Source organism: Tamandua tetradactyla, chromosome 11 (genome assembly GCF_023851605.1).
Source record: "Tamandua tetradactyla isolate mTamTet1 chromosome 11, mTamTet1.pri, whole genome shotgun sequence".
Classification (NCBI taxonomy): Eukaryota; Metazoa; Chordata; class Mammalia; order Pilosa; family Myrmecophagidae; genus Tamandua; species Tamandua tetradactyla.
Genome location: NC_135337.1, coordinates 55,571,302 through 55,586,802, shown reverse-complemented (window position 1 = coordinate 55,586,802; position 15,501 = coordinate 55,571,302). Strand labels below are relative to the sequence as shown.

Genomic DNA, 15,501 nt, shown 5'->3' with positions numbered 1-15,501 from the left:
TCACCACCTACTATCCCCTCAGATTTCTATATCTTCAACCTGCTGTTTTATCTAGTTTATTACACAAAAATACCAAAAAATTAATATAACCTCCTTTATCAACTTTTCTCAAAGTAGATTTTAAGTCTTAAATTGGATGCCTTAGTCTAACTTGGGAAACAAAATCAAATTCTGTTCTCAGATCAGTGGTGAAAAACTTTTCAGTAATATTATGACCACTATAATCAACTCCATGACTGGCATTTACTAGGTATCTATGATATGTGCCAGTCACTATGCTATATACTTTATATCCCTTATATTTCATTTAATTTGTTCAACCCCATAAAACAAATATTATTTCTATTTCACAGATAGAAAAATAAAACTTATAAAGATTAAGCAATTTCTAAAAATTACATATTTAGAAATTAAGGGAAATTAGAGGAGTAATGACTCTTGAATAAGCCAATAATTTTCAAGCTTTTTGGTCCTATGTTCTCATTTGCTAGCTGCCGGAATACAATATACCAGAAACAGAACAGCTTTTAAAAAGGGAAATTTAATACGTTGCTAGTTTACAGTTCTAAAGCTGAGAGAATGTCCCAAAATTAAAACAAGTCTATAAAAATGTCAAAATTATGGCACCAACAAGAGGTCACCTTTACTCAAGAAAGGCAGATGAAGGTCAGAGTTTCTCTCTCAACTGGAAAGACACGTGGCGAACACGACAACATCTTCTAGCTTCCTCTTCAGGCTCTTGCTTCAGGAAGCTCCCCCAGGGACGTTTTCCTTTATCTCCAAAGGTTGCTGGCTGGTAGACTCTAGTTCTCGTGTCTCTGCTGCTCTTGTCATTCTGTCAAGCATTCTGTCGTGGCTCTGCTCTCTCAGAATCTCGTCATTCTCAAGCATTCTCCAAAATGCTTCCTCTTTTAAAGGATTCCAGTAAACTAATCAAGACCCACCTAGAATGGGAGGAGTCACATCTCTCTCTATTCAAAACTTAATAGTCACAATTGGGTGACTCACATCTCCATGGAGATAACCTAATCAAGCTTCCAGCCTATAGTACTGAATAGGGATTAGAAGAAACAGTTGCTCCCATAAGATTGATAAGGATTAAAATGTGGCTTTTCTGGGGTACATAAATCCTTTCAAACTGGCACATCCTATAACGCCTTCATAGTCTTAAAAATTGAGGATTCCATAAGCCATTTATACAGGTATCTCTATCGATTCTATATAATTTTAAAGTGACAATAAACCCAGTACACCTTAGTATAAAAATTTTAATGAAAAAGTTACCTGCGTTTTCCAAAACAAAAAATAAGTGAGAAGAGTGGTACTGTTTTACTTCACTACAAATTTCTTTAACATCTGAATTATTAGAAGACAACCAGATTTTTATATTTGCTTCTATATTCAACAGAGTGTAAACTGTTGTTTGCATTTGAAGTACAGGGAGAGAATCCAGCTTCACATATATATGTAGTTGGGGGAAAAAAAGAGTATTTTAACAGCTATTTCAGATTGTTGGGGATATTCTTCTTTAATACTAAACCAAAACTCAACAAGGGTGATTTCTTAAAGGTTAGCTGCAATGTGAAATCTAAAACCGTATCAATAAACTTTTTCAGTTGGTGTCTCACACACTCCAAATGGATCTTAGATTGATGCATGATTTTGCAACAATCATGCATCGGTCATCTGAAAAATACCAGTTGGCTGAGTTACACAGATCTTCCAAACGTCAAAACATTTTGTTATACAACATCAAAAACTGCATTTTGTAATACCACCTCCAATTTCACCAGAACAGTGGAATTACAGTGGCAATAGTTTTCCAAAATTCTAATTTTCATTTGAAAGCTTGATTTTCTTCACTGGCAACAACCGTTGTCTGTTGTTTTCCTTGAAGTCACAGGCTCATTTCATTCATTTTCAGGAAAATGCCTGCCAAATATCCAAAATGAAATAAATATAGTCTGTCAGTCATTCTTTCATGATGTTCCATGAAAAAACACAGCTCTTCAAATAGCTTACAACTCAAACTACTGCCCAAATGTTTTCCCTTATTTTCCACTCAGGAAATATGTAATCCCATTATGTCACAAAAGAATACTAAAAAGACCTGTACTCAAAATTAAGATTTAGTTAAATCAGTTATTTTTGTAGCTTCATCATGGACATTCTTCTTTTATTTTTTTTATTTATTTATTTTTTTTACATGGGCAGGCACCGGAAATTGAACCCGGGTCCTTGGGCATGGCAGGCAAGCACTCTTACCTGCTGAGCCACCGTGGCCCGCCCATCATGGACATTCTTAAGTGAAACTGGCTTTTTTTTTTTTCTTTTTTACTGCAAGCACATGGCAGTAAATAATACAATGACTACTAGCAGAATTTGGCGACTTGATTCATGCAAAGGTGCCAACAACTTTACCTACTACTGCTTTTGAACCATCAGTGAAAATGTCAACACAGTGAAAAAGGCAAGCAATGACTGGTATTATAAATATAGTTCTGATCTCGCACATCCCCAATTAGAGAGCGAAGCAGGAATAAGTATTAGAACCAACAGAGCTCAGGTTCAACAAATAACTTCAAGTCCCTGCCAAGTAAGCAGCAAAAAGGGAAGATGCACACACTTTCTCTCAAAAAAGCTATGAGCTAAAATACACACACATACATCTCATATCTAATCCATCAACACCTTCCACTAGTTCTACCTTCTAAACATAACCAGTCTGACTAGATCTGGTCACTTCTATAGCTACCCCCACTTATTACCATAACATGTTAAACTGACCCTTGCGCCCTTCCAAGTTTCTGTTTCATAAAGCAGCCAGAGGAAATCTTTAAAAATCAGATCACTTCATTCCTTTCTTCAAATTCCTCCCACACTTCCTATTTTGCTCAAAGTAAAAGTCAGAATTCTTAACAATGGTGTACAAAGTTCTACATGCTTATGTTTCTAGCCACCTCTCAAATCTCATATCCCCAACTAAGTATTAACCTCCTTGCTCACTCAGTCCAAGCGACATTGGCCTTCTTCCTATTCCTTGAATGTCAAGCTGGCTCTCACCTCAGTACCTCTGCATATGCTATTCTCGCCCTAAAACTCTGTTCCATCAGATAAATATCTGCTCCCTTATTCTCTTTAGCTTTCTGCTCCTCAGTGAAATAAGTACCTCCCCTAACCCTGTACTCCCAGCACTCTCTATTCTCCTCACCCTGCTGTATTTTACTTTAGAATACCTATCATTATCAGTCATGCCATATATTTGCTTATTTGTTTATGTCTGCCTTATTTGTTTATATGTTAGAATATAAACTCCATGAAAGCAGGGACATTATCTATTTTGTTCACTGCTGTAACCCCTCATACCTAACATGGCTTCTATCACATTTTAGGAGCTCAGTAAATATTTGTGAAAAGAATTAATGAATGAACGAAATAGGTAACGAAAAAAAAATACAAAGAACCAGAAGAGTAGTGTCAAAATCTATTCTTACTCTCCAAAAAGCCTTTTACCCCAGGACAATGCAGGTCTCCACATGATTCTCTATGAAAGCGAACCAAAAGATATATGTATATAAAAGGATATGCGACACATCACAGATGGCTTTATGGAATTCATTACAGCACTAAGTAAGAGAATGCATGCATTAACATGTCCTGTAATTATCTACAGCCAAGAATCCAAATGCAGAGGACTGAGCTTCACCAGTAGTGAACTAAAGGTGACGTATGGAAGAATTAGATAAACCTACCCCTTTTGTAGAATGACAAGCAGTTTGAATTCAAGCATCAGAGAAAAATTCAACTGAAGATCTATCTAAACCTCAAAAACAAGAGTGGCTTCTGCTGAAAGGTACCTTCACAGCAAGGTGAGAACAAGATATTGATATTAATCAGTATTACTGTTGTTTGACAGTTAAGAATAAAATATTTCCAACTCCATTCTCCCATTTGACACTACAATGTCCCAAGAAGGGTTTGTAAAGGAAGAGTATATATCATTATATCTACTTATTTCAGAGGTTACGTAAATAGCATAAATGCCACAAAGACCAGTTAGTAAAAAAACATGGTATCATACTCAAATCAATTCCAAATATTGAAATAGCATTATAGTTTTATAGAAAATCTTTAGTATTGCAACAAGAGTAACAAAAAACAGTTAGTACAGAAACATGATATCAAACTCAAACCAATTCCAAATATAGAGATGTCATTATAGTTTTATAGATAATCTTTACTATTGCAACAAGAGTCACAGGCTCAGGAACGAAATGAAATTCAACTGAACCACATTTAAACTTCACATATCCTGATAACTAGGACCATACATAAACTTCAAACAGAAGAAAAGATACTTCAGTCTTGTCCTAAAACTGATCTCATCTCTCCCCTAGGGAAATTACTGTGTATAAACAGGAACATATTGTCTGCCCAGTTCCCATTCTAGTTTTCTAGGAACTACACTCATTTTCTAGGACTCAAAGCAGTTTGTATTAATATAGAGCACCTATGAATTAAGAATGGCATTCATTTTGAGCAGTCCTACTGCCTAGAATTCAGTTCTCCCATGATTCCTCCTGAATTCTCCTTCCACACTGAGGCTGTCCCAGACCTACCATACCCAATAATTACTCTTTTCTACTGCCTTTTCTACCATTGTTGGAAGGTCTGAATTCCTACTCCTATTGTAGCTCAGTGCGGGAAAGGTTGGAAGATGACCCCCTTTTCTCTTATGAGGAAGGTACGCAGATATGTCCATATAACAATAGTGTAAGTAGTGGGCCAAGTTCTATAGCACAAATGGTGATTCCACTAGGAAACAGAGACACTTACCACTTAACCCAATGACACTCCTATTCTGTTGGAGATGAACATGGAGGAAGATATAGGAGAAAGAAGGAAGGTCACATATATGTAAAATAAACACTTGAATCGATTATTTTCTGCCTCTAAAAGCCACTTTTTTCCTAAGGGAAACTGAGGTCTGCCTTTGAAAACCAAAGTTCTAAAGACTATAAAAAGAGGAGAACAGATATAAAACTGCTAATGTTTTTTCAAAGACTTGCTATCATTTTAGCCCTCTCCTGGTGGAAATTTTTCACTGGAGGCTTAACTCAAGATTTGCTTTGCCATGCAAAGTTTAGCTTTCCAGTGGCCTCTTTTCAAATGGACCTATTATACATTACTCTCTTGCATGAACCATTAGGAAGATGTTAATGACAAAATAGTTATTAAGCAGAGAAAATGCAAAAAGGAAGTTAAAAGACACATACTGAACAAGCCAAAATAAAACATACCACATAGTCATTAAGCAGATTACACTATTTCCTCAGTTATCAGACACACATTTTTGATCTTTCTGAAATTAGATCTTAAAATCACTGACCGAAATCTTTCAACTACTAGGCATTGTTCTGCAGTGTTAACCACTTCACTGTAATTTCACTACATTATCTACATTAGCAGAAATACTCTCAATTGAAGTTTAACTTTAATTTGAATTATCTAACCATTGTGTGATTTAGCTTCAAGATTATACTACAATTCACTAAAAATCAAAACCGTACATGCAAAAGATGGCTTGTTACCTGCCAAGTAATGTAATTAAAGGCAACAGAAACTGCCAAATCTCTCAGAGTCCAAAATTGTTTACGTGAAGGAAAGGATGGTTTGAGCACTTCATATATCAAAATGGACTATCATCATTTTGGCACCTAAAAGCTTCTGACTAACATCCAAGAGAAACCGTTCAACTTCTAAGAATATCTATTAATTAATGGGAAAAAAAACAAAATTACAATTTTAACAAATAGGATGCGCATTAAAAACCAAGAAAGTCTTCTATAGGCTTCTAATCATACTTAATCCTAAAGGTACTAAAGAAATAAAAATTATTATATCAATTATTAAAAATGGCATGTCACTGTAATGCTTTGCATAACTACCAATGGTAAAAGTGATTCAGAAAAATTTTTATACTCTGATTATGAAAAAGGGATTAGATTCATACTTTGCTATACTGAATAAAAACGATCTATATAATTAAAGATATAAAAAGTTTAATAATAAAATTGTATACATGTTTCTTTTCCCCATCCCAAAAAAGCTATTACTAAATAATAAATCACAATCATCTGACATATTTGAATATATTAAATACATAATATATGAAATTATATCAGGCTTCTACCATAATTAAATTACATTTCAAGAGACATGTTTGGATCCAGGATACCACATTTCTCAAAATAATTGATGGCTGAGAAAAAATTCCTAATCTACCACAAAAGAAAAAGCTCTTGCCTTGCTCCTATTCAATTTAAGTCAATAATATGCAAAAACACAACTCAGAAAAAAAAAGCTTTTAAAATCAGAGATCACTGAAAATAAAGAGCTAGTAGACAGTGAACTAACTAGATTAGGATTCAATAAGCTCTCAAGCTAGGTAGAATGAATGAAGAATCAAAAGCCAACAAAATAAAATTTAATAGACGTAAAGTCCTATTTTGAGGTTAAAAAAATTAACACAAAAAGGGATGGAACAGAAGAGAGTCAGTCACATGAGAAAAGAACATTGAAAAATCAACACTAAAACTGCATTACTAAACGTGTGCTATTTGAGAGCAATGAAGATAGACTCCTGAGCTTTGCTTATAAGGCTACTACAGCTCCAGAACTAATTAGTTCTGGGCACCATCTCAAAGGTGAGAGTTGAAAAACTAGAGATTTACTGAAAGAAGATGAACAAAAATTTTATTTCCTTATTTAACACACATATAATATTTACTATGTTTCAAGGACGATTCTAAGCACTTTATAAATCATGTCATGGGAGAAATGTATTCAGAAGTTAGGAATGTTTTACCTGAAGATACAGGAACACGACAGCACTTGTGAACTATTTAAAGGGCTACCATCTAGACAAGGGAGCCCATTTAGTCGTGCTGTAACATAAAAAAGAAACAGAATGAACAAGAATGTGAGATTTGTGCTCTCCAAAAATCTTGAGAGCTTGTGGCAGAATCTCTCCACAAGTCCTTTAGTAAACACTAAATGAGAAAGTATACATAAAAGAACTTTGCTATAAACCACCACATACACATTATTAGAACTGATACCACCGCAATATAGTAGGTCCCTATCAATGAAAGTATTTACAAAAGGATTATCATGGACTTTGGAATCCTAGCCATTAGAGTAGTTAGATTCCAAGCTTTACCACTTATACTAACTAAATTAAGTATGCAGCTTTAGTGCTGCCGAAAGGCAGCTGGGAAAAGAAAGTCCTGATACAGGCCGTGAACAAAAGCTTAAAGAAAGACACAGTCACAAAGTTAAGAGAGACTTAGGGAACTGGGGACTCAACATGGCATTTAGCTGCCACCATGCGGGGTGGAAGTCTGAACCCTGGGCCAAAGTTCCTCAAAGCTTTTATTAAGATTCTCAAGGATACTACTTTTAGAGATGGCTTAATTATATATTAGAGGAGTTTGCTAATCAGTTAAGCAAAAGTCTACTGGTCTGACAAGGGAACATTACTTCTGAAACCAAACAGACAACCACAAATATGTCCTTAGAACAAAGAATGTGCTTGCCCAATTGGCTTTCCAGCCTGGCTAGGCTCGGGGTCCAGAGACCCATACATCCTATGTACATCATGGAAATATTCTGTTGAGCTAAATGTGTTTCTTTTCATTTCCCTCTTTTTTCTTTTGTAGAACAGCAAACATTGCCCGGGCTACTTTGCACTGAAGGATTTGTTGCAAGACTTGTTGTTCACATCAGAAGACTACATATAAACAGAAAAAGCATATAATGATTAATAAACATAATCCAGTAACAGAGCCGCCTAAGTTTTGATCCACTGAACAGGGTTAAGAGATTTTAAACTATCAGCTATATTACTCATTACTTCAGTTCCACCCAATAAGTGTAAAGAATTCTTTTTAATGTTAAGCACCTTGGCACCAAGTTCCTCAATATCTAAAGTTAAATTATCTTTATGCCCTTGGATATGCCGCTTTACCTTTTCCCAATTTGTTTCAGTTAGATTATAAGGATAAGGGGAAACACAGAAAGAGGTAACATTCCACTCACAAAGCAGATGTACTGTAATTTTATAGATTGAACTTCATCCCCTAACAGTATTAAAGTTTGCTCTAAATCAGCTATACGAGTGTTAATTTCTTTATCAATTTTTACCTGTCACCCCCAAATCTTACCTGCATTTTCATTACACTTCTGTACAGTCAGTGGTTTGAATTTCCTGTGCTAACACTACTCCTGCTAATGCTGCAGTGGTAGTCAAGGCAATAGTTCCTAAAATCACCATAATAAGTGTGGCTATGAATCTTTTGGTACGTTTAAGTAAGGACTGTATGGCGTCAAGAAGGGCATGCACTGTCAGGAGGTGATTCCCAAGGTCTGATTTGATTTACTGTAGCCAGATTCCTAGGCATCTTCTTGAAAGAAGAAAAGTTTGGTTAGTTGTTTTAGAGGAGCTAAGGCAAATATATAGTTTACAATCCTCACACATCAGTTCACAAGTGGGATAATTAAAACTGATGGTTCCAACCATAACAACATATGGATTTACGACACAGGCTTGAATATATATAGGCTAATTAGAAGAAATGCTGAAAGAATAATTTACATCATGGTATATTTCCATTCCAAATAAAGATTGGAGCTAAACTCATAGCGAGCTTCCATAGAGAAGTTTGCCATAGTCCTGCATTAGCAAAAGCAGCAGGGGCAACCATACCCATCCCACATCACAGAATGCAATGAGTAACACTAGTGTTGAGTACCGAGGTGAAATTATGAGTCTTTATGTGCCATTTCAACTTTTGATTCCTATCACAACGATGATTAGCCTTACAATTTTGGACTGCATACCACTTAGGGGACCAATCCATTACAACTCCATAGGAACCATTATGTAGTACTGAACTTCTCATTGCATGACAATTAGTCCAATGAATATGTTCTGCTTCAGGGGACCAGGTATTAGAATACTGATAGGGTGGCAAATGTTAAGAGAATATAATCTGATGGAAATATTCAATATAATTAAAGTTCATTACAGACAGGAGATGTAATTGTGCCCTACCTAGATCTATTTCCACGTTTTGGAACATAAGAATGCCACGCCTGATGTCGCAGTTGGAGACAAGGATGAGAGTGATTCACTTACAAAGAAAAGCATAAAGGGAAACCCTGAAAAGCCACAACAGTAAAAGTATAAGATTTACCTTTTCATGTAAAAATTCAGGCAAGCGAGAATCTGTAGGGCCTGGTAGATAAGCAGAATCGCTAATATATACAAGTACAGAAGGATTATTCTAAATCACAGGTTGTAATAAAGGTGGATTAGGAATGTATGCCCAATATGCATAACTCAAAGCATTCATTACTGGCGTACTCATCGCAACTGTAAGAAAACCGCCGCAATTGAGAGAAAAAGGTTAGGTCCGGTGAAAGTAATCTGTTTATATCTTAAATTTTTCTCAGCCTCATGAGTGAGCTTTTTCATCTGACCCCATGTGGACAATGAAGCTGTCTTAGTGTGAGGGGTTACGCCAACCTTCGTGGTCTTCAAAGTCAGCCCCTCTATTCCTATTACTGGAGGCTCTGGATCATTAAAGAACTTCTTGGGCTAGGGAGACAGCTCATCTTTCACCTTCCTTTTGATCATGAAAGGGTTTAATTCTTCAGTTGGTAATCCAAATGGGCTGCTCATTGTCATTAGGAGAGAGACAAGCATAACCACGTCCCCATGTAATTAACTTACCCAGATTCTAAGAATGGGTAGAGACATCAAACCACCATACTGGTGGCTTTTGACTAGCATTCAACTGATCTTTAGAATATGCAAAATGTTTATTTGCTGCTGTAGTACTGGAGTCTTCTGAAATATTACAAAAAATTAAAGTAAATAGGGCTAGGCGTGTTTGAGGAGTAAGATGTATGCCCCCTTTCTGTTTTAATAACATTGTTTTTAAAGTATGATTTGCCCGTTCAACTATCGCCTGGCCCTGCAGATTATATGGAGTATCAGTTACATGTTGTATATTCCAGTCTGTATAGAAAGATGCCAACTTCCTGCTGCTAGAAGCTGGTTCATTATCTGTCTTAATTTGTTTGGGCAATCCCATAGCAGCAAAGACTCCATATAGGTGCCGAATAACATGCTGCACTGTTTGTCCGGGTTGTGCAGAGGCAAACATAAATCCTGACCATGTACCTATGCAAACATGAGCATAAGCTAATTTCCCGAAAGAAGGAATATGAGTGACGTCCATTTGCCATATGTCATCAGACTGCATACCCATAGGGGGACCAAAAGTAGCGTTACTCTGTAGAAATAAAGGGCATAACCGGACTATTTATTTAGCCTGGCTCCAAGAAAGAGAACAGCGAGCCTTTAGTCCCTTAGAATTAACATGTGTTAAAGCATGAAAACATGAAGCATCCTGAAATACAGGAGCAATAATCTTAGTTAACAGATCAGCCTTTTTGTTTCCTTCAATCAGAGGTCCAGGCAAGGAGGTACGTGCTCAAATGTGAGTAATGAAAAAAGGGGCAGCATGCTGTCGTACATTTTGGAGCATGTGGCTGTGGTTTAATAGTAGCTTTTCTATATCCTGTACCACCTGGACCACACAGGCTGAATCAGAAAGAATATTAATGGTTCAGGAATATCAAGAAGGGCTGCAATCAAAGCCTTCAACTCTGCCTTTTGGGAAGAATGAAAGGAGGTTTGGATTACTCTTTGTTTGACACCAGCATAGGCCGCCCAGCCATTACTGGATCCGTCAGTAAAAATGGTGGATGCCTCAAGTATAGGAGTCAACATAGTCATGGAGGGACATATCCAAGTTTATTCTTAAAAAACTGGAATAAGGAATTTTGAGGATAATGATTATCCAATTGTCCAATGAAATTAGCAAATGCAATATGCCAGCTAAAACAATTGGGAAAACAAAAATCTGCCTCCTTTTTTGTTAATGGAATAGTAATCTGTGAAAGGTCTAGACCATTAAGGGCCTAGTCCAGCCTTTTTGAATGATAAGCGCTATCATTTCTGAATAAGCAGAGAGAGATTTAACATCAGGATTAGGGAGAAATAACCATTCTACTAATTTAGTATCTTGTACTAACAAGCCTATCAGTGAATGAACAGAATGAAACACTAATAACTGTAGAGGAAGCAAAAGATTAACTTGATGCAGTTGAGCTTCATGGATTTTCTTTTCTATTATAGCTACTGCAGCAGCCTCTGGGGTTAATTCTCTAGGGCTATTTAAATTTGGATCCCCTCAGAAGTGGAAACAAATTTGACAATTCATATGTAGCAATTACTAGACTGGGATGAAGCCAGTTAATATCACCCAATAATTCCTGAAAGTCTTTCAAAGTTTTAAGAGAATCTCACTCAACTGAACCTTTTGAGGTTTTATAGTGAGTCTATCAACAACCATTCCTAGATATTTTATAGGCATTGCAGATCGAATTTTCTCAGGAGCTATTTTTAAGCCTGCTTATATCAAGGTATTTTGAACACTTTCAAAAATAGAAAATAACATTTCAGAATTTGAGGTGGCAAAGAGAATGTCATCCATGTAATGAATAATATATAATTCAGGTTACTGTTTTCTTAGGGGTGTAATGCTCTTGCCACAAAATACTCACATATAGTGGGGCTGTTCAACAAGCCCTGTGGCAAAAGTTTCCATTGATATCTTTTCATAGGGGATCAGTTGTTAAAACTAGGAATAGAAAAAGCAAATTCTCATAATCTTGCATGGCTAGGGGAATAGTGAAAAAATCTTTCAAATCTATAACTAATAAAGATGAGTTTTCAGGAATCATAGTAGGTGACGGTAAGCCTGGTAACAGCAACCCTATGGTTTGTAAGACTGCATTAATGGCCCTTAAATCAATTAATAGTCTCCAGTTTCCTGATTTCTTTTTAATAACAAAAACAGGAGCGTTCCAAGGTCTAAAGGATTCTTCAATATGCCCTTTGTTCAACTGTTCCTGAACTAACTCATTTAAAGCCTCCAATTTTTTTTTTAGGATAGGCCACTGATCTACCCAGAATGGTTTGTTCGTAAGCCATGTCAAAGGTATAGGCTAAAGGAGGCTACAACGAGTAGCCTCTACAGAAAAGGTGTATTCCCTAATCTGCTTCTTTTTTTCATATTTATCACAACCAGATGAGGGTCGCCTTGACTATATTTTCCTAATCCCAAGTACATGGCCTTGTAGCCTGATCAGGTGCTGACTTTGTCTACTATAAGAGGAATCAGGGATATGAATCTCAGCTTCCCATTGCTCTAACAAATCTCTTCCCCACAAATTATTAGGTAAGTCAGAAACATATGGCTGTAAAGACGCCTTTTGCCCATTTGGACCTGAGCACTGAAATATCTGCAAACTTTGTAACAAATTTTGAGGACTGCCTAATCCAGGTATGAATTTCCAGGCTGTTGTAACGGCCATCCTTTGGGCCAATGGGTGGAACTTACTGTAACATCCATCTCTGTATCTATAAGACCATTAAATTCTTCGCTGTTAATAGTTTACCTTACGAGTAGGTCTTTCATGCAATATTCGTTCAGTGAGAAAAACTCCAGCCATGCCAATGCTACTGAACCCTCCTTGGCCCGGGACGCTGTCACAGCCGCCCATATTAACATAGGGAATGATTAAAAGTTGGGCTACTCTTTCACCTTTATTAGCTTTCCATGGGGCTGTAGTTGACATCATTACCTTGATTACCCCGACAGTCATTATCTATTATCTCCAAGTGCTCGAACTGTTTTTGCGGTTAAACTACTTCTCCCGAGGAGGAGACCTACAGTTTGAGGTGGAAGTGGGCCTTTAATCCCTGTACTAATGACAGGAGTTTCACTCAACAACAGACAACAGGCAAATCTACAGCCCCACTGCCAGATGTTGCTGGAGATAGTCCCGTGACACTGCGGAGTAATCCTGACTGGGCTGCTCTAACCTTGGTATTTGCCGCAGAACATAGGCACCCTGATTTTGGGGGAATCAAAACTGTATATGCAGAAGATGGCTTGTTACCTGCCAGGTAATGTAATTAAAGGCAACAGAAACTGCCAAATCCCTCAGAGTCTGCAACTGTTTACATGTAGGAAAGGATGGTTTGAGCACTTCATATATCAAAATGGACTATCATCATTTTGGCACCTAAAAGCTTCTGACTAACATCCAAGAGAAGCCGTTTAACTTCTAAGGATATTTAATTAATTAATGGGGGAAAAAAACAAAATTACAATTTTAACAAATAGGAAGTGTATTAAAAAACAAGAAAGTCTTCTATAGGCTCCTAATCATACTTAATCCTAAAAGTTTTAAAAAAATAAAAATTATTATATCAATTATTAAAAATAGCATGTCACTGTAATGCTTTGCATAACTACCAATGGCAAAAGTGATTCAGAAAAATCTTTATACTCTGATTATGAAAAAGGGATTAAACTTTGTTATACTGAATACAAAAGACCTATATAATTAAAGATGAATTAAAGATATAAAGTTTAATAATAAAATTACATACATTTGTTTCTTTTCCCCATCCCAAAAAAGCTATTACTAAATAATAAATCACAATCATCTGACATATTTGAATACATTAAATACATAATACATGAAATTATATCAGGCTTCTACCATAATTAAATTACATTTCAAGAGACATATTTGGATCCAGGATACCACATTTCTCAAAATAACTGATGGCTGAGAAAAAATTCCTAATCTATCACAAAAGAATAAGCTCTTGCCTTGCTCCTATTCAATTTAAGTCAATAATATGTAAAAACACAACTCAGAAAAAAAAAGCTTTTAAAATCAGAGATCACTGAAAATAATGAGCTAGTAGACAGTGAACTAACTAGATTAGGATTCAATAAACTCTCAAGCTAGGTAGAATGAATAAAGAATCAAAAACCAACAAAATAAAATTTAATAGACGTAAAGTCCTATTTTGAGGTTAAAAAAATTAACACAAAAAGGGATGGAACAGAAGAGAGTCAGTCACATGAGAAAAGAACATTGAAAAATCAACACTAAAACTGCATTACTAAACGTGTGCTATTTGAGAGCAATGAAGATAGACTCCTTTGAGTCTGCTTATAAGGCTACTACAGCTCCAGAACTAATTAGTTCTGGGCACCATCTCAAAGGTGAGAGTTGAAAAACTAGAGATTTACTGAAAGAAGATGAACAAAAATTTTATTTCCTTATTTAACACACATATAATATTTACTATGCTTCAAGGACCATTCTAAGCATTTTATAAATCATGTCATGGAGAAATGTATTCAGAAGTTAGGAATGTTTTACCTGAAGACACAGGAACACGACAGCACTTGTCAACTATCTAAAGGGCTACCATCTAGACAAGGGAGCCCATTTATGCATGCCGTAACATAAAAAAGAAACAGAACAAGAGTGAGAGATTTGGCCTCTCCAAAAATCTTGAGAACTTGTGATAGAATCTCTCCACAAGTCCCTCAGTAAGGACTAAATGAAAGAATATATATAAAAGAACTTTGCTATAAACCATCACATATACATTATTAGAATTGATACCCTTGCAATACAGTAGGTCCCTATCAATAGAAATATTTACAAAAGGATTATCATAGGTTTTGGAATCCTAGTCATTAGAGTAGATAGATTCCAAGCTTTACCACTTATACCAACTAAATTAGGTATGTAGCTTTAGCAAAGTTTTCTTGTGTCTTGGGGCTTCACTTTTCTCACCTTTAAAATGAGAATGATAAATGATCTGCTTTGTGGGGTTATTGTGAGAATTAAATGTAATAACATATATAAACACTTAACTGTCACACTCAAATGCTATGCGTAATGTTGATGATGACCATCATCATAATCATGCTGTGGAAGGAATCTCTACAGTAAATATAAAACTATGTGATATAATGTGGCATGATAGCATAGTTTGGCTATGCACCTGAATGAGTGCATGATTCTGCTATGCACCTATCATGCCATAACAATCCAAATATAATAGCCTTTTTTGTTTGGATGACTTAAAAACCACTTATCTTTTTAATTTGGAAGTTAAAATATAATAATCATAAAAAATGTAGCAAGTAAAGTATCAAGAGTAAAAATAATGTAACAGAGAAATTATGACACTGTGGAGAAAAAAGGGACTAACAAAGTAGCATAATAAATGAAAAGTACTCATCACAGGAGACTTCACTGCAGCAAAATGTATACTGAGAAAAAAATCTGATTACATTTTCCACAGGTACCAGAACCACTGGTTACATTCATTAAAAATGTCAACAATACAAGGACAGCTAAATACAATGTAAACATTTGACACATCAAGGTAATTTAAAAAGTGAATTTCAGTGGGCAAAGGACAAGAGTTTAAGGGTATTTAGGATTTTAATTACACTGAACAATTTCTACTTTAACAAATGTACT

General features: G+C 35.8%; 1 protein-coding gene and 1 long non-coding RNA gene across 3 annotated transcripts in view; one reads left to right on the top strand and one right to left on the bottom strand.

Moving 5' to 3' along the window:
• The window catches only part of ANKRD13C (ankyrin repeat domain 13C), a 135,087-nt gene that overhangs the window by 116,858 nt on the left and 2,728 nt on the right, over positions 1-15,501 (bottom strand). The window lies entirely within an intron of this gene.
• LOC143650165 (uncharacterized) lies at positions 965-7,836 on the top strand. The gene is made up of 3 exons (XR_013159405.1): positions 965-1,202; positions 3,674-3,869; positions 7,722-7,836. It is a non-coding gene; the product is annotated as an uncharacterized LOC143650165 (long non-coding RNA).